General features: G+C 38.3%; 1 protein-coding gene across 1 annotated transcript in view; it reads right to left on the reverse strand.

Moving 5' to 3' along the window:
* Window positions 1–15,893, reverse strand: part of cacna2d3a (calcium channel, voltage-dependent, alpha 2/delta subunit 3a) — a 413,801-nt gene that overhangs the window by 202,112 nt on the left and 195,796 nt on the right. The window lies entirely within an intron of this gene.

Raw genomic sequence — 15,893 nt, forward strand, 5'->3', positions numbered from 1 at the left:
TTCAGTAATTCAGTTAAAGATTTGAAACTCATTATATACTGTAGATATGCACACAGAGCCATTCCTTTGTTTCAATATTAATTAAATATTATTGGAATATATATATATATATATATATATATATATATATATATATATATATATATATATTTATATATATATATATATATATATATATATATATATATATATATATTTTTTTTTTTTTTTTTTTTTTTTTTTTTACTGCACTGACAAAGTGGGACTCGATATCGGCAGATACTGAAAAACAAATGACTCAGATTCACAGCAGTGTTTCAACATCCAGTGTGAAGTCTAGAAGAGAACAGCAAATGTGGAATAAAGTCCTCATAAATGATTTTAATTATTTCAGAGGCTTTTTTTTAACGCAGAATAAAAACAGCATCACTGGTGTGAAACTCTTTAGTCCATTAGACAGAGTCTGCTGCACTTTCCTGAAGTTTCAGGACCTTCTAACAGCACTGCGGTGGCAGAACAGCAGTTTAGGTTGTTCCTTTTTACATAAGCCCAATAATTGATTATCCCGTTTCTGAATTATAATGAGGAATGGGAACTGGCCTAATTCAGTGCTGCAGGCATTGTTTGTTGTTTTGTGGCTCTCCGACATAATTCTCCTACAGAAGTTCTTCAGGAAAGTTTTAATTGGATGTTTTGAGCTAAATTTTGGTTTGTAACAGGTAACCCTGTCCCTGCTACTCTTGATGAGACTAAGTCATAATTAAAGAAAAAAAAGTAATGCACAAATATTAATTTCTTTCTTTTTGCTTTTGCCTCAATGACTCTGCCTGCTTCAATCAGTGCTTTAAAACAGACTGTTATTTGCTTTTATTTACAGGGGTTGGACAATGAAACTGAAACACTTGTCATCATTTTAGTGTGGGAGGTTTCATGGCTAAATTGGAGCAGCCTGTTGGCCAATCTTCATTAATTGCACATTATTGCACCAGTAAAAGCAGAGTGTGAAGGTTCAATTAGCAGAGTAAGAGATCAGTTTTGCTGAAAATGTTGCAATGCACACAACATTATGGGTGAAATACCAGAGTTTAAAAGACAAACCGACAAATTGTTGGTGCACGTCTTGCTGGAGCATCTGTTACCAAGACAGCAAGTCTTTGTGATGTATCAAGAGCCACGGTATCCAGGGTAATGTCAGCATACCACCAAAAAGAACCAACCACATACAACAGGATTAACTGTGGACGCTGTAAGAGGAAGCTGTCTGAAAGGGATGTTCGGGTGCTAACCCGGATTGTATCCAAAAAACATAAAACCACGGCTGCCCAAATCACGGCAGAATTCAATGTGCACTCAACTCTCCTGTTTCCACCAGAACTGTCCGTCACCACAATAAATTATTGTGCTCTAAAACCAGGTGTTTCAGTTTCATTGTCCAACTCCTGTATATGTAGCACATTTAGCTTGGTGGTTTTCATACAATGTATGTGTTAAATTCTTTTGCATATTGCAACCTATATATACTAGTGCATGTCAAAAAAAAGTATATCTTTGAAAAATTGCTTTATTTTTAGTAATTCAGTTTAAAATGTGAAACTCAAATATTAAATAGATATATTACACACAGAGTGATCTATTTTAAGCTTTCTTCTATTTATTTTATTGTTGATGATTATGGCTTACAGCCATTAAAAACCCAAAAATCGATATCTCCGAAAATTAGAATATTATATAAGACCAATTGTTACTTTTGGCAGTGTGGGCAGTGTGCCAAGTCCTGCTGGAAAATGAAATCCGCATCTACATAAAAGTTGTCAGTAGCAGAGGGAAGCATGAAGTGCTGTAAGATTTTGTGGGAAAACAAAACTGCACTGACTTTAGACTTAATAATAATATACAGTGGATCAACACCAGCAGATGACATGTCTCTCCAAACCATCACTGATCATCAGTAAATTTTACATTTCATTTGCAAATCAAGAGATCAGAGTCTGGAGGAAGAGTGGAGAGACACACAGTCCAAACTGCTTGAGGTCTAGTGTGAAGATTCCACCAATCAGTGATGGTTTGGAAGTTAGAACCATCCATGCATACGGATTATTGACTTAGAGTAACAAAAAAGAACACAAGCCATAAGAAGAAAGGAAGAAAGAGTCAGAAGAAGTTGAAGAGGAGAGAGAGAGAGAGAGAGAGAGAGAGAGAGAGAGAAAGCTAAGGACAAGCAAGGAGAATAAAAGGAAAGGAGGGAGTAAGGAATAGAGGAGGAGTGCTATCTGACCAGCTCCACTCTAACCTTTGGGGCTAGAGTAAAAGAGATAGCATAATGACTTCTCAAGCTTATTCGAAAGATAAGAGAAAATCAAAACAACGCACAGATACCCAGGGACTACTTTACCCATCAACCTACTGATAAGAACACCTGCAGTCACCTGCCTGAGATGTCAAAGGAGTAAAGCCGAACACTTTAGTAAGTCAGGATGCAATGTGGAGAGCAACTTCTACAGTCACTTTGGAGCAGAGGGGATGCTCATTACTATCTTAGCTTATTTTAACACCGTTTGTATGCGTTGTTTAAATAGCAACGGTGCTTGTAAATATATCTACACTGCCTTGATTTGGGCAGCCGTGGTTTTATGTTTTTTTGGATACAATCCGGGTTAGCACCCGAACATCCCTTTCAGACAGCTTCCTCTTGTGTCCACAGTTAATCCTTTTAACTTATTTTAGGAGAACTGTCCACCCTAAAATTTAGAAGATTACCTATGGATTGTGGATTGTTCTAAAATGTTCGCTCTCTCCCAGAAAGGGGTATAAACATGCTTGTAATGGAGGTGAGAGTCCACACTGGACAGATATCAATAATCCGACGTTCATTGCTATCTATATGTCACACACACATGAACACCCAGCTGTGCACAAACCCATAGTGCACGCATGTTGGTAGCTATGCAAACTTTTACATCAACAAGAAACAGAATGAACGACTGTGAATGAACAGATCTGTTTCCTCTGCTAAGAAGCATAGAAGTATTGCACCATTAAAATAGCAATCTACCAAAGTCAGAATGCACCTAGCTCTTAAAGGGAATGGCAAGTGACAGACTGATTGGTTTATTTCACGTTATGCTGACAACACACCCAAGCTTGCTTAAGAGAATGTGTTAATATGTCTTTTAGACTTTCTGAGCCGTGTAAGGCGTACTTTTCTCTTCGTTATGATAGCAAAGACACACTGACACACACTAAATCAAGCTGTTTACTTTAACTGTATACCTTCAAGTTCAAAATGATCCTAAACAGCAGATCATTTCACAAATGCTGGCTAACGGTTTGATAAATTATAAGCAATAAAAGAACTGTAAAGTGTGTGTAGTTTTTCTCCATAAAAAAATGGAACAATGCTTTGGATCTCTTTTAGAGTGTGGCAATGTTGTCGTGTGTTGACGACAAACACATTTCTGAGATCAGATTTTTCAACTCTTATTTAGAAATATTTTGGGCCAAAACATTCTGATCTTAGGTCAGCCGCTGAGACTTAGGCGCAAAGCAAAATATGCAAAAAGATTTGAAACGTTTAGAAACTGTGTGATGTTACGAAATCTGAATGTGATTATTTTCTCAGGGGGGCCTGGGATAATTTTCTCTTTTATGGGGGTCCTCTGTGATTTTTTTCCAATCCGGAACGACCATGTATGTGTTTTTCTCAGACGTTCTCTAAGAAAATTACAGACTGAATAACCATCTGTTTTTCACTGAATCCCATGATTGTTTAGTAATGTTAGTCCCTTTCCAGACGCACAGCTCTTAGTTTTATCCTTTCACATTTAATAATATAGCTATTTGTCCACCGCCACGCACCGTAATTACACTTTGGGCGCACGTTTCCACGGAGATCAACAACAGCGAGTGGAAATGGAGGAGCTCCTGAACGCAATGTTATGTGTGTTATGACTGAAAAAAACTAAAAAACTCACTGGTTCTCCTGTTTTTTCATTGAGTAGAAGTGTAAAATATCTTTCACAGATGTCCCTCTGAGAACTTTACTTTTCAATACAGCTTCAATTAAAACCACCTCGAGTCGTTACAGTAAACAACATATTGAGGCGCATTCAGCTTAGCTTAGCTGGAGTCGTGCAAGGTATGATATCTAGTCACTTAGTCTGCAGTGGGATTTTTTTATTTATAATAAAAATCAATAAACAGAATGAACAAGCTTGAACGAGCAGGTCGGTTTTCTTCGCTGAGAAGTGTTGGGACAATTCCAGGTAGCTGCACCCCTGAAATAGCAATCCGCCAAAGTCAGAGCTTACCTAGCTCTCAAAGGGAATGGCAAGTGAAACGCTGACGGATTTATTTCATGTTGCACCCAAAACACACTCATGATTAGGAGATAAAAAAATTAGTAAATGCCTTCTGCTCATTTTCAGCCACACAAGGTGTACTTTTCTTGTCGTTACGATAGCAAAGACACACTGACAGACCTTAAATAAGTGTGCAGCACTAAATTGAAGGCTCGCCTAAAGATCGCTAAAATCTGGACCAAACACAAAGTATCCAGTAAAAAGTATGCAGTAAAAGATTTTGTGAAAAAAAGTCCAAAGTGAAACCTTAGCTGAAGCCATGCAGTGTATAATATCTAGTCATTAAATCTGCAGTGGGCATTTTTTATTCACCATAAAAATCAGGAAAACTCAATGGGGAAGTGTGAGACAACCCAGTCTTTTTAGAATCTGCTGTGACTTTAGAAAAAAATGTCTAGTGTACCCACAACTTTAAATAGCAAGAGCTCTAAAAGTGGTCTACTGAAAAGTAGCTCAATTTTAAACGAGATCTATTGAAATCCTTTGGTAGGAGACAAGAAACGGAGGAGAAAGTAAGTAAGAAAATCCTTCCCTAATGTTCCAGTCAGCGGGAGCATTCTTTCAGACACCGGAACACACATACCTCCTCCGTTTGGCAAGTTCTCTCCACTTATTTTCCCCTCCGTTTCTCAGGTACTGAAAAGAAGCCTAACTGAGCTCAACCCACTGCGATTTAAGTCTCACGTCAGGACAGCTCGCTAAAAGGAAGCTAAAGGAATGAGTCAGTTTACAGTTATTCTGTTCTGTTCTAGCTAAAAGCATTCTGATTGTGAACCTGGCTACACCGTCACCAGCTCATCGCCAGTCCTGAGACAGGGAAGTGGAGCACTAAATGGCTGTCTCTGAGAATCAGGCTACTTTAAGTACAAATGTATGCAAATTTAATTCATACATGTTCAACTAAATCAGCGGCTTAGCTGTTTGTGTCTGCCTCTTTCCCAGCTCCTTATTTCCCTGCCTCTCAGAGGCTCTGATTGCCTGGGGATGCTGGCTGGCTGCCTTAAAGTGGTCCAGGTTTATAAGGGGTTTCAGAACGAGGCCAAATGAAGGAACTGGAAAAATAATAATAATAATGCATAAGGCTCATACTATACGTAATGTAAAAAACTATGTACTGCCTGAAAAAAACAGGTTCCTTCCTTTTGCCTGCAGGATTTAGTTTGTAATTTTCTTGCATGCTGGGATGCTGTTTAATGACTTTGTTATTTCGGATAAGCCAGATGCCTCACAAAAAGGTTGTTTGATGTAAGCTGGTTGTTAAATTGTGCTGTTTTGTTACTGGATTTTATAAATCTCAAAAATTAATCCCTTTTCAAAATGCAATTAAAATAAAATAATCAATGAAAAACAATACAAATTGTCAGCCTATACGCTTTGCTTTTAAATAGAGATGCATGTATGTGCATGATAGTCAACAGTTAGACTGTCAACAGTCAGATGTTCATTGCTATCTTGGCAGTGAATTGTCAAAAATTATGGACATGCAGCACTGCACAAACCCAACATTTACATCAACAATAGAATCAACAAAATGAACGAACGTGAACAAGCAGGTCAATTTCCTCCACTGAGAAGTAATGGACACATCCAGGTACTGTAGCTGCACCCCTAAAATAGCAATCTGCCAAAGTCAGAGAGCACCTAGCTCTCAAAAGGAATGGCAAGTGACACATTGATTGCTTGTTTTATGTTGCACCCAAAACACACCCATGATAAAGAGATAAAAAAAAAATAGTAAATGCCTTTTGCGCATGTTGAGCGACAAAGGGTCTACTTTTCCCGTCATTACAATAATAAAGATACACTGACACAAGCTAATTCAGCGTGCATAGCTTGACAGCTTACCTAAAGAACGCTAAACCAGGCTTAAAAAAAAAAAGAATTCCAAAAGCAGTAAAAAATGTTGGTTAAAAATTCCAAAGTGAAACCCGCTTGAAAACAAAGCACTGTTACTTTAGTAATCAAGGTTTTGGGAAACGCTTATTAATTAGTAAGGATTTTTAAGAACTACTGAATTACATATGGGCTCTGAGTCCAGCAGACTAAGGTCCTGCCACTATGATCAGGAGATCAATGGAAATTTGATCGTTTGAATCCTGTTCATGTAGCTTGCCATTGGCTACCAGAGCCCTGAGAGAGTATAATTGGCCTTGCTCTCTCTGGGTGGGTAAATAGTGCTCTCTCCCCACATCACTCCAAAGGGTGATATCAATCATCATGAGGCGTCTGTGAGCTGATGTATCGGAACCGAGTAGCAATTCAAAAAAGTGGTAGTGGCTGACGTCACATATATAGAAGGAGGCATATGCTAGTCTTCACCCTCATGGTGTTGGGGCATCACTGGTGATAGGGGGAGTCCTAATGAGTGAGTTGGGCAATTGGCCTTGTAAATTGGGAGAAAATGGGATAAAAATAGAAATAAAATGATAAAAAAAAAAATACAGAATTACTGAATTAATTAGCATTACAAAGACTTCTAGTAGCTCATCCCAGCTGACCTATTTTATTTTATTACTCTATTATGTTTTCATTACCACCCACATTTTACATTTTATTTGTCATCATTTATATTATCTCCTTCACTTTACATTACAGTGTTTTGTAGATCAAGTCCTTTTAATAGAATTTAACACAATTCAGTAGTAAAAGAAGAAGCTAATAAAAGGAGCACTGTCACGCTGCTACTGCCACTTTAAGTCTGAAGCTTTGTTACTGGAAGCAGAGTAATTTTACTTGACTGGTCAAAGGCTCTCAACTGGGAACAAGAGGATAGGTTTCACATTTCAGTCTATGTTTCCCTCCTTCTCTCCACCTCCCTGTCATTCTGTCCTTCTCTGCCCCCAACATCCTCCCTCCCTCCCACTTTTCTCCCTCTGTGATGTCTCGTCAGGAGCAATCAGAGTAATAACTTCCACTCTCGGCCTCAGAGACACCGATCCTATTACCTCTGTGTGTGCATCTGTGAGAGGAAGAGAGAGGGATGGAACAGAACAGAAAGGAAGAAAAAGAGAGATAGGAAGAAGGAAATGAAAGAAAGATAGACAATGGAAGAAAGAGACGGATAAACAGTGTGTTGCTGTGTTTATAAACAAAGGGAAATAAGAAAGAATGCGGACCTTTTTTGGCGATGTACATTCAAACTGTCACTGTGCAGCTTGATTTAGGGCGTGTCAGTGTGTCTTTGTTATCGTAACGCTGGGAAAAGTACACCTTGTGTGGCTTGAAGTATTCAAAAGCATGCACTTATTATCTTAATTATTCACAAGAGTGTTTTGGGTATAACGTGAAATAAACCAATCAACATGTCACTTGCCATTCCCTTTAAGAACCTGGTGGGCTCTGACTTTGTCAAATTGCTATTTTAACAGTGCAGAGCTTCTGCGCTTCTTAGCAGAGGAAACTCATTTTCTGCTCATTCACGCTGTGAAGATGCACAAGGAGATCAGTTACAGGAATAGCAATGTTATTTTATTTAGTATTCTGTTTATTGTTTATATAAAAGGTTGCAGGGTTCGTACACTGCAGCACATTCTTGTCAGGGTTCTAATCAATCAGTAGAGCACTTGTGTTTTCTGTTGCCTCACTTCCAGACCACCACACCCATCAGCATAGATATATTCGAATGTACTTTTGCTATTTACATGATGCAGGCTCAAGACTAGATAATAGACTGTTGGTGGGGTGTAAGATAGCAATGAGCTTTGCAACGCACCTTACACATGGTGTAAGATAGGACTCTAAATAAGCGAGAAAAAGAGACAGATAGACCCGGCACCATTCTGGTTTGCAAACCTTTTTGAAATTTTTGAAGAGGTTTGCCTCATTTCCACCAACAAAATAGGTCCCAGGAACCAGGAACATTCGTTTTTCAGCGTGAACCGTGACCAGTTTTGTTCACCACGGCTGTGCAACACCCTCTATAGATGACGCAAGATGTGATTTTTTGACAGTTCCACTAAAACTAGTGGAAACGAGGGCTGATTCTCTGAAAAGCACCACAGTTCTTATAAGCCTAAATGGAACTGCTTCAAGAACACTCCCGTGATTCATTAAGAGAATTAGTACATCCTTTTATGCATTTCAAACCGTGCCAGGTGTACTTTTCCTGTCGTTACGATAGCAAAGACACACTGACACACTCTAAATCAGTTCTTATAAGCCCGAATGGAACTGCTTCAAGAACACACCCGTGATTCATTAAGAGAATTAGTACATCCTTTTATGCATTTCAAGCTGTGCCAGGTGTACTTTTCCTGTCGTTACGATAGCAAAGACACTGTGACATGCCCTAAATCAGTTTGTATAAGCCTGAATGGAACTGCTTCAAGAATACTGCTTCAAGAACACACCCGTGATTCATTAAGATAATTAGTACATCCTTTTATGCATTTCAAGCTGTGCCAGGTGTACTTTTCCTGTCGTTACGATAGCAAAGACACACTGACATGCCCCAATATCAGTTCATATAAGCCCGAATGGAACTGCTTCAAGAACCAGAGTTCTTTTGGTGGAAAAACAGAGGAAAAGGGAGAGAGAGAGAGAGGCAGAGGAAGAAAGAGAAAGTGAAAGAAAGTTGGCTGTGATGCTCTGAAACTCTGAAACAGGTCCTAACAGGCAGCAGACTCACAGCACTGTCTGTCAGCCAGCTCATCACACACTGTAAGAGCAGCAGATTTAAAGTAAGAACAGCTATCTGCAACCCTGGCAGAACCAATTTCAAACTCACAGCAAACTACAATGCTGCTGGAGCCACAAAGAGAGAGAGTACATACTGGACTTGAGAGACTGTCAGAGGTCCAAAGCAGACACGGCTCCTGCTCAAGTGCCGACTCAGTGACCACAGTCTGGACAAAGAAACGAGCAGATATGAAAAACCCTGGCGGCTCAGAGAGGTCAGACTGGGCGGTCACTGTGAGAGCAGTGAGGTGGAGACAGAGAGGCGCTTTCTGCGAATATTCAAACCAACAAACCATTGCATTTTTACAGAAAAATCATTGCATTTTAGTACAAAAAAATTAGGCATGTCAGTGTCTTAGCTATCATAATGATGGGAAAAGTATGCCTTGCACGGCTCAAAACGTGCAAAAAATGTTTTGGGCATAACATGAAATAAACAAATCCGTGTGTCATGTGCCATTCCCTTTAACCCCTTAAAAGGCAAGAAATTTTGTTAATTGTCTGCCTGACATTACCCCCCTTAATCTTAAAGATTTCTATTCAAGCATTAAATAGAAAGGTTTCAAGTTTGATAAGGAACATTACTGAAAAGCATAATTGTAATTGTAATAGAAAATAGAAAAAAATATTTTAAAAAGTAAACCTGCAAATCTCAAAATATAATGAAATCTATGTTCACACTGTGAAGGTGCGCCATTTAATTTGGTCATAACGTATTTTTATTGTTATTTTATTCAGTATTATGTTTATTGTTGATGTAAAAGTTAAGTTTGTTTACTATGGTGTGTTCTTGTGTGTGTGTGTGTGTGTGTGTGTGTGTGTGTGTGTGTGTGTGTGTAAGTAATAGGGGTGTCACAATTTTGATATTTTATCAAAATCGATCGAAATTATGTCATGGTCTCGAGCCTCAAAGTCAAAAAGATGATCAACGATCCCTCCCTCTAAGCTACGCAAGCGTGGGCGCGCTACGCAAATGGCACAGCACACAGTAGCAGACGCCGCAGTCACTGTGACTGCTCAAAGAGCAGCCCTTTCTCCAGAGAATGTGGACATTACATTACACAATCCTTCATTTCCACTCTTCCACTGTTGTGTTTATGTGGATCTCTGTGGAAACACGTGCCCAAATTGTAATTACGGTGCGTAGCAGTGGACAAACAGCTATTTTATTAAATGTGAGGTGAAGAAATTCAGAGACGTGCATCTGGACAGGACTAAAATTACCAGCAAACCGTAGGTAATTCAGCCCTGTAATTTTCTAAGAGGAAGTCTGAGAAAAGCACATACAATAGCCCTATCTGGACGAGATTAGTTTCTCAAAAGGACATCTGTGAAAAATGTTTTACACTTCTACTCAGTGATAAAACTCTTGCATCCGGACTGCTATTTTTTTCGGCTTTCTCGGTCACATGACATTGCGTTCAGTAGCTCCTCCATTTCCACTTTTCAACTGTTGTGTTTACAGGAATCTCCGTGGAAACGTGCACCCAAAGTGTAATTACGGTGCATTGCAGTGAACAATTAGCTACTTTATTAAACCCGAGGAGACGAAACTCAGAGATGTCTGTCTAGATGGGACTAAAATTACCTTTTAACAATGGAGTTCAGTGAAAAACTGTAGGTAATTCAGCCTGTAATTAATTTCCGAGGATGTCTGTGACAAACACATACAATAGCCCCATCTGGACAGGAATAGTTTCTCAGGGAGACGTCTGTCTGTGAAAAATATTTCACACTTCTACTCAGTGATAAAACTCTTGCATCTGGACTGCAACTGAAATAACAGGAGGACAAGTGAGTATTTTTTTTTCGGCTTTCTCATTCACATGACATGGTGTTCAGTAGCTCCTCCATTTTCACTCGCTTTTGTGTTTACTTGAATCTCAATGGAAACACGGGTCCAAAGTGTAATTACGGTGCACTGAAGTGAACAATTAGCTACTTTATTAAACGCGAGGAGACGAAACTCAGAGATGTCTGTCTAGACGGGACTAAAATTACCTTATAACAATGGAGTTCAGCAAAAAACAGTAGGTAACTCAGCCTGTATTTTTTTTTTTCAGAGGACATTTGAGAAAAACACATACATGGTCGTTCCAGATGGGAATAAAATCACAGATGACCACCTATAAAAGAGAAAATTACTCCAGGACCCCTGAGAAACTAATCCCATCCAGACAGAGCTCAAAACTAGTCTCGAAAACGGACCCTATATTGTCTCACTCCCTGTTTTCTGTAAAATAAACACACTTCGTCTGTTTATAACTCTGTACTATGTGTGTATGGGCGAGAATACAGGGAATAAAAGAAAAAACGTAGAGAGAGAAAGAGAAAGAGAGACAGAACTGGTATATGCTATTAGAGGGTGTGGTACAACAGGTGTGTTCTGGCAGGGAATAGTTTCAGAAAGCTGTGATTTGGCTTTGATAGCTCAAAGACAGCATCAGACAGCAGTGACAGCAGTGATAGCTGTGTGATATTCAGTGTTAATCGCTCGACTGTTGAAAGTGTAAAAAAGGGTGCGGTGCAGGAGCAGGACTGCAGATTACATTATAGATATGCGGCTCTGCAGGAATTATGTACATCCTCCTGTAAGATAAAAAAGCCCTGTTGCACCTTTAGGGAGACCTCGCCAAGAAAAAGAAAGAAAAAACACATGCAAGCAAACAAACAAGAGAAGAATGAATTTACTATTTTTTTTTTCAAACACAATGCTACTGTTTCTTTACAGAAACCTCTGTGTGAAGATGAAGTGTTAACTGTGTATTGTACAGTATGTGAAGGTTATGCAAGGTTGAAAGTGCAGATTGTTTTGAGGAGCAGATCACTGATGCATCCATGATGGAACATATTGTTCCCATGATGGCAAATATAATCAGATTACCCCAAAGGGTAAATGAGAGTTCCTTCATTTCACTGCACTATTCCAATGTAATTACGTGCTTACATATTGAATTATGTACACTGTGAGTAACGTCATAAATGTCATTATATTTGTTTTACAATTGTTTGTTTTAATGTCAGACAATGACACTGGCAGAACATGGTATAAATTCTCTTTTACTTACGATTGCAATTGTGGTATTAAACAGAAGTTTATAAAAATCTGCATTGTAATGAGCTGTTTTTTGGAAATATTTAATATCAAATATAATGTAATATTTAACATGCATTTGCTACAACTCAGCATGCATTTATGTCAGATTTTAAAATGTTTACCTATGTTGTCTGGCCAGATACTGGAGGTTATAAATGAGCTTCTACCTCTGCTCTATAAGAAGGCTCTCAAAGGCTATGTTTGTGTAGCGTACCTCTTGGTGAGAAATCCTTTACTGTTAGACATACATATATACAATATATTATATAGATGTAGATATATATTACACACAGAGTGATCTATATTGAGCCTTTATATATTTTATTTTTGATTATTATTATTAATTCCTGCTGAAAAAAAAAATCTGCTTTTCCATTTTGCAGCACTTCATGCTTTCCTCGGCTGAGAACTTTTATGGAGATGCAGATTTCATTTTCCAGGTGGAAAGTAATGAATTACATTTACTCAAGTTACTGTAATTAAGGAGATTTTATGAGTAATTTTTAATTTTTAAAGTAGTTTTTAAAATAGGTAATTTTACTTTTACTCAAGTACATTTTGACACAAGTAATTTACTTTGCTACTTTGGAAAACTCCCAATTACTGAGTAAAAAATAAATGTGCCCCGCCGGACAGAGCTGTCAGCTTTTAAAACGTCCACATCAAACCTGCGAAAGCAAGGTGGTGAGTATTTTTATCATAAAACAATCTGCTTGAATGTTAAAAAAAACATGTAAATAGCAGTTAAAGTATAACAATGGGAAGTTAAGGTAAAACAATGACCTGTAAAATGATAAAAAACACAGTTTATAGTCACCTGTATGACCATAACCTTTTAACGGTAAAGAAAAAAATGGATCATAGAAACCTATGATACTTGTTCTTGAAATTGTGTTATGGGGGGGTCTGAACAAATACTGCCTGAAAGATCCAAATTATTATGTGGAATAATGGTTAATTAAAAACAATTTAATTTATAATTGTTGTACTTTTTTACATCAAATAATTAAAAGTAACTATGTAACTTTTCCTCAAAGTACATTTTAAATTGAGTACTTTTTAACTTTTACTTGAGTAGATTTTTAGCAAAGTAAAGGTACTTTTACTTAATTACAATTTTTTTGTACTTTTTCCACCTCTGCTCACACTGCCAAAAGTACCAACTGGTCTTATTTAATGTTCTCTTTTTCTGAGACACTGATTTTTGGGTTTTCATTGGCTGTAAGTCATAATCATCAACAATAAAATAAATAAACACTTAAAATTGATCACTCTGCATGTTTGATACAGTAACTTTTCAATGAAATTCATTTTTTGAGATGCACTTATATGTAAACTATTTGCCCTTTATCTATTGCCTTTGTTAAATGATGAACACAGGTTCTGTGTGGGATTCGACAACAGTTGGGTTTAATCATGAAGGCCTTGTGATGAGCGCATCGATTGAATCTTTGCTGTAAGAGTGACACATTGCCCAAACTGCTGGAGAAATTATCTGTTGTGTGTCACTGAACCTCTATACAACAGTTAGTTCCGACCTCACAATCTGATTGGTTGAGAAGTGTTCTAGCCGTGCTGATATATGTGATAACACCACGGCCTTCTCACACTAAACCTGTATCACTCCGGCAAATCGTTGACGAGTAACGGCGTATACACACAGTACACCCGCAGCAGCGTTAGCTTAGCACAGACTAGCGCTGGCTCGTCTTTTGTGGAAAAACGGGAAAGAAAATCACTCCTTTACTGCCGTCTGTCAGCCAGAACGCTAACCAGCCAGGCTAGGCTAAGCTACGCTAAGCTAATGCTGAGCTAAAGCAAGCTACGCTAACCTAACCACAGTCCAGCTGGCTAGCTAAAACCAACATCACCCAGCAAAACAAGCAGAAATGCTCAAAAACTTTGCAGCTTTCACCTGAAGACGACTCCACAAAGCAGGAGAGGAGAGTATTAGCGTTATTTACGGTCCTAATGTTACCATCTTCGCTTATTTCCAACTACACACTCCCTCTCGTGTTCTATTGTATACCTCCATGCCCAAATGTGTATCATCCTGTATCCAGGCTAGATATGACCCAATACGATACTAGAGCATCCTTTTCTTGGTAAAATTGTTCCAGCTTAACAAAATTGTAAAAAAAAGTAAACCTAGTAGCCTCAACCTGATAGTCTGATCCTTCTGAAACAGCTTGTCACTCAGGATTGCTCTTACCCTCTATCCTGAGTACTCTCTTAGTGTCTGTAACAAAAAAACATCTCCACAACATGATGCCTCCATAACTGCGCTTGACTGCAGGGATGGACTTAATGAAGTGCTGCACAGTGCCTGGATTCCTCCACACATACTGTTGGGAATTGTGGCCAAATAGCTCAATCTTTATTTCATCAGACCGGAGGATTTTCCTGCTTTATGGTCTGAGAGACGTTCAGGTGCCTTCTGGCAAACCCCTTGTGAGGACTTAGTACTTATGCAAATCAGACATTTTATTTTCTATTTATAATAAAGATTTTTGCATAATACTTACATAATACACTGTTTTTTTTTTGCAATATAAATAACTGATTGTAGACTGAAAGTCTGAAAAGTAAAAAATATAGAAGTTGCAAGGGTTGTGTATTGTATAATACACAAATCTACGGTATTTTTCCTGGTTCACGTCTATATATTTATTAGGGCTGTCAAAATTAAAGCATTAAAGCACATGATTAGTTTGGAATCAGTAACACATAATTTATGTTTAGTGCAAATTATCTACGCCACCAAGTTTGACCCCTGCCCAACACATGGATTTTTTTCTGCAGCATGTTGTCTTGAGGTGAAAACATGATCTGGTCTTGATCTGAACCAGCTATCAAATATACTTCTTTTTAATTTAGCTAAACTACTAATAAAACGCAGTGTAATCATATATATTAGCCAGATAATATACTGATACAGTCATATGAAAAAGTTTGGGCACCCCTATTAATCTTAATCATTTTTAGTTCTAAATATTTGGGTGTTTGCAACAGCCATTTCAGTTTGATATATCTAATAACTGATGGACACAGTAATATTTCAGAATTGAAATGAGGTTTATCGATGCACAGTGACACCATCTGCAGCAAGGTGATGCTGCAGCTCTTTGGAGGTGGTCTGTGGATTGTCCTCGACTGTTCTCACCATTCTTCTCCTCTGCCTTTCTGATATTTTTCTTGGCCTGCCACTGCTGGGCTTAACAAGAACTGTCCCTGTGGTCTTCCATTTCCTTACTATGTTCCTCACAGTGGAAACTGACAGGTTAAATCTCTGAGACAACTTTTTGTATCCTTCCCCTGAACAACTATGTTGAACAACCTAAATATTTAGAACTAAAAATGATTAAGATTAATAGGGGTGCCCAAACTTTTTCATATGACTGTATTCTGAACAAACGCTGTCTCTGCTGCTCCATGCTGTTTACACATGCAGTAATGTGCAGCATTCACTGCTCACATCCGCGTAGCAAGTCCCATTGAAAACACTGTGTTTGAAAGCACAGCTGCACATTTTTTTTTTGTGTTCTGTGATAAAGAAGCTTCACACTGCACAGATATATGTGCTGGAAAACAGAATCTTCTCAATATATTTACTTTCTTGCTCCCGTGTCACATAGCTCTGACCAATCAGAGAATACAATGTGCTCGCATGGTTTATTGGTGCGCATGTTGGTGCATTTAGGTTTGTGCCTGTGTGAAACTAAACCAAGCAGAGGGACAAATGCTCCAAAAAAAGGAACTCATCAACTGATCCGGACCATAGA

Source organism: Astyanax mexicanus, chromosome 12 (assembly GCF_023375975.1).
Source record: "Astyanax mexicanus isolate ESR-SI-001 chromosome 12, AstMex3_surface, whole genome shotgun sequence".
NCBI lineage: Eukaryota > Metazoa > Chordata > Actinopteri > Characiformes > Acestrorhamphidae > Astyanax > Astyanax mexicanus.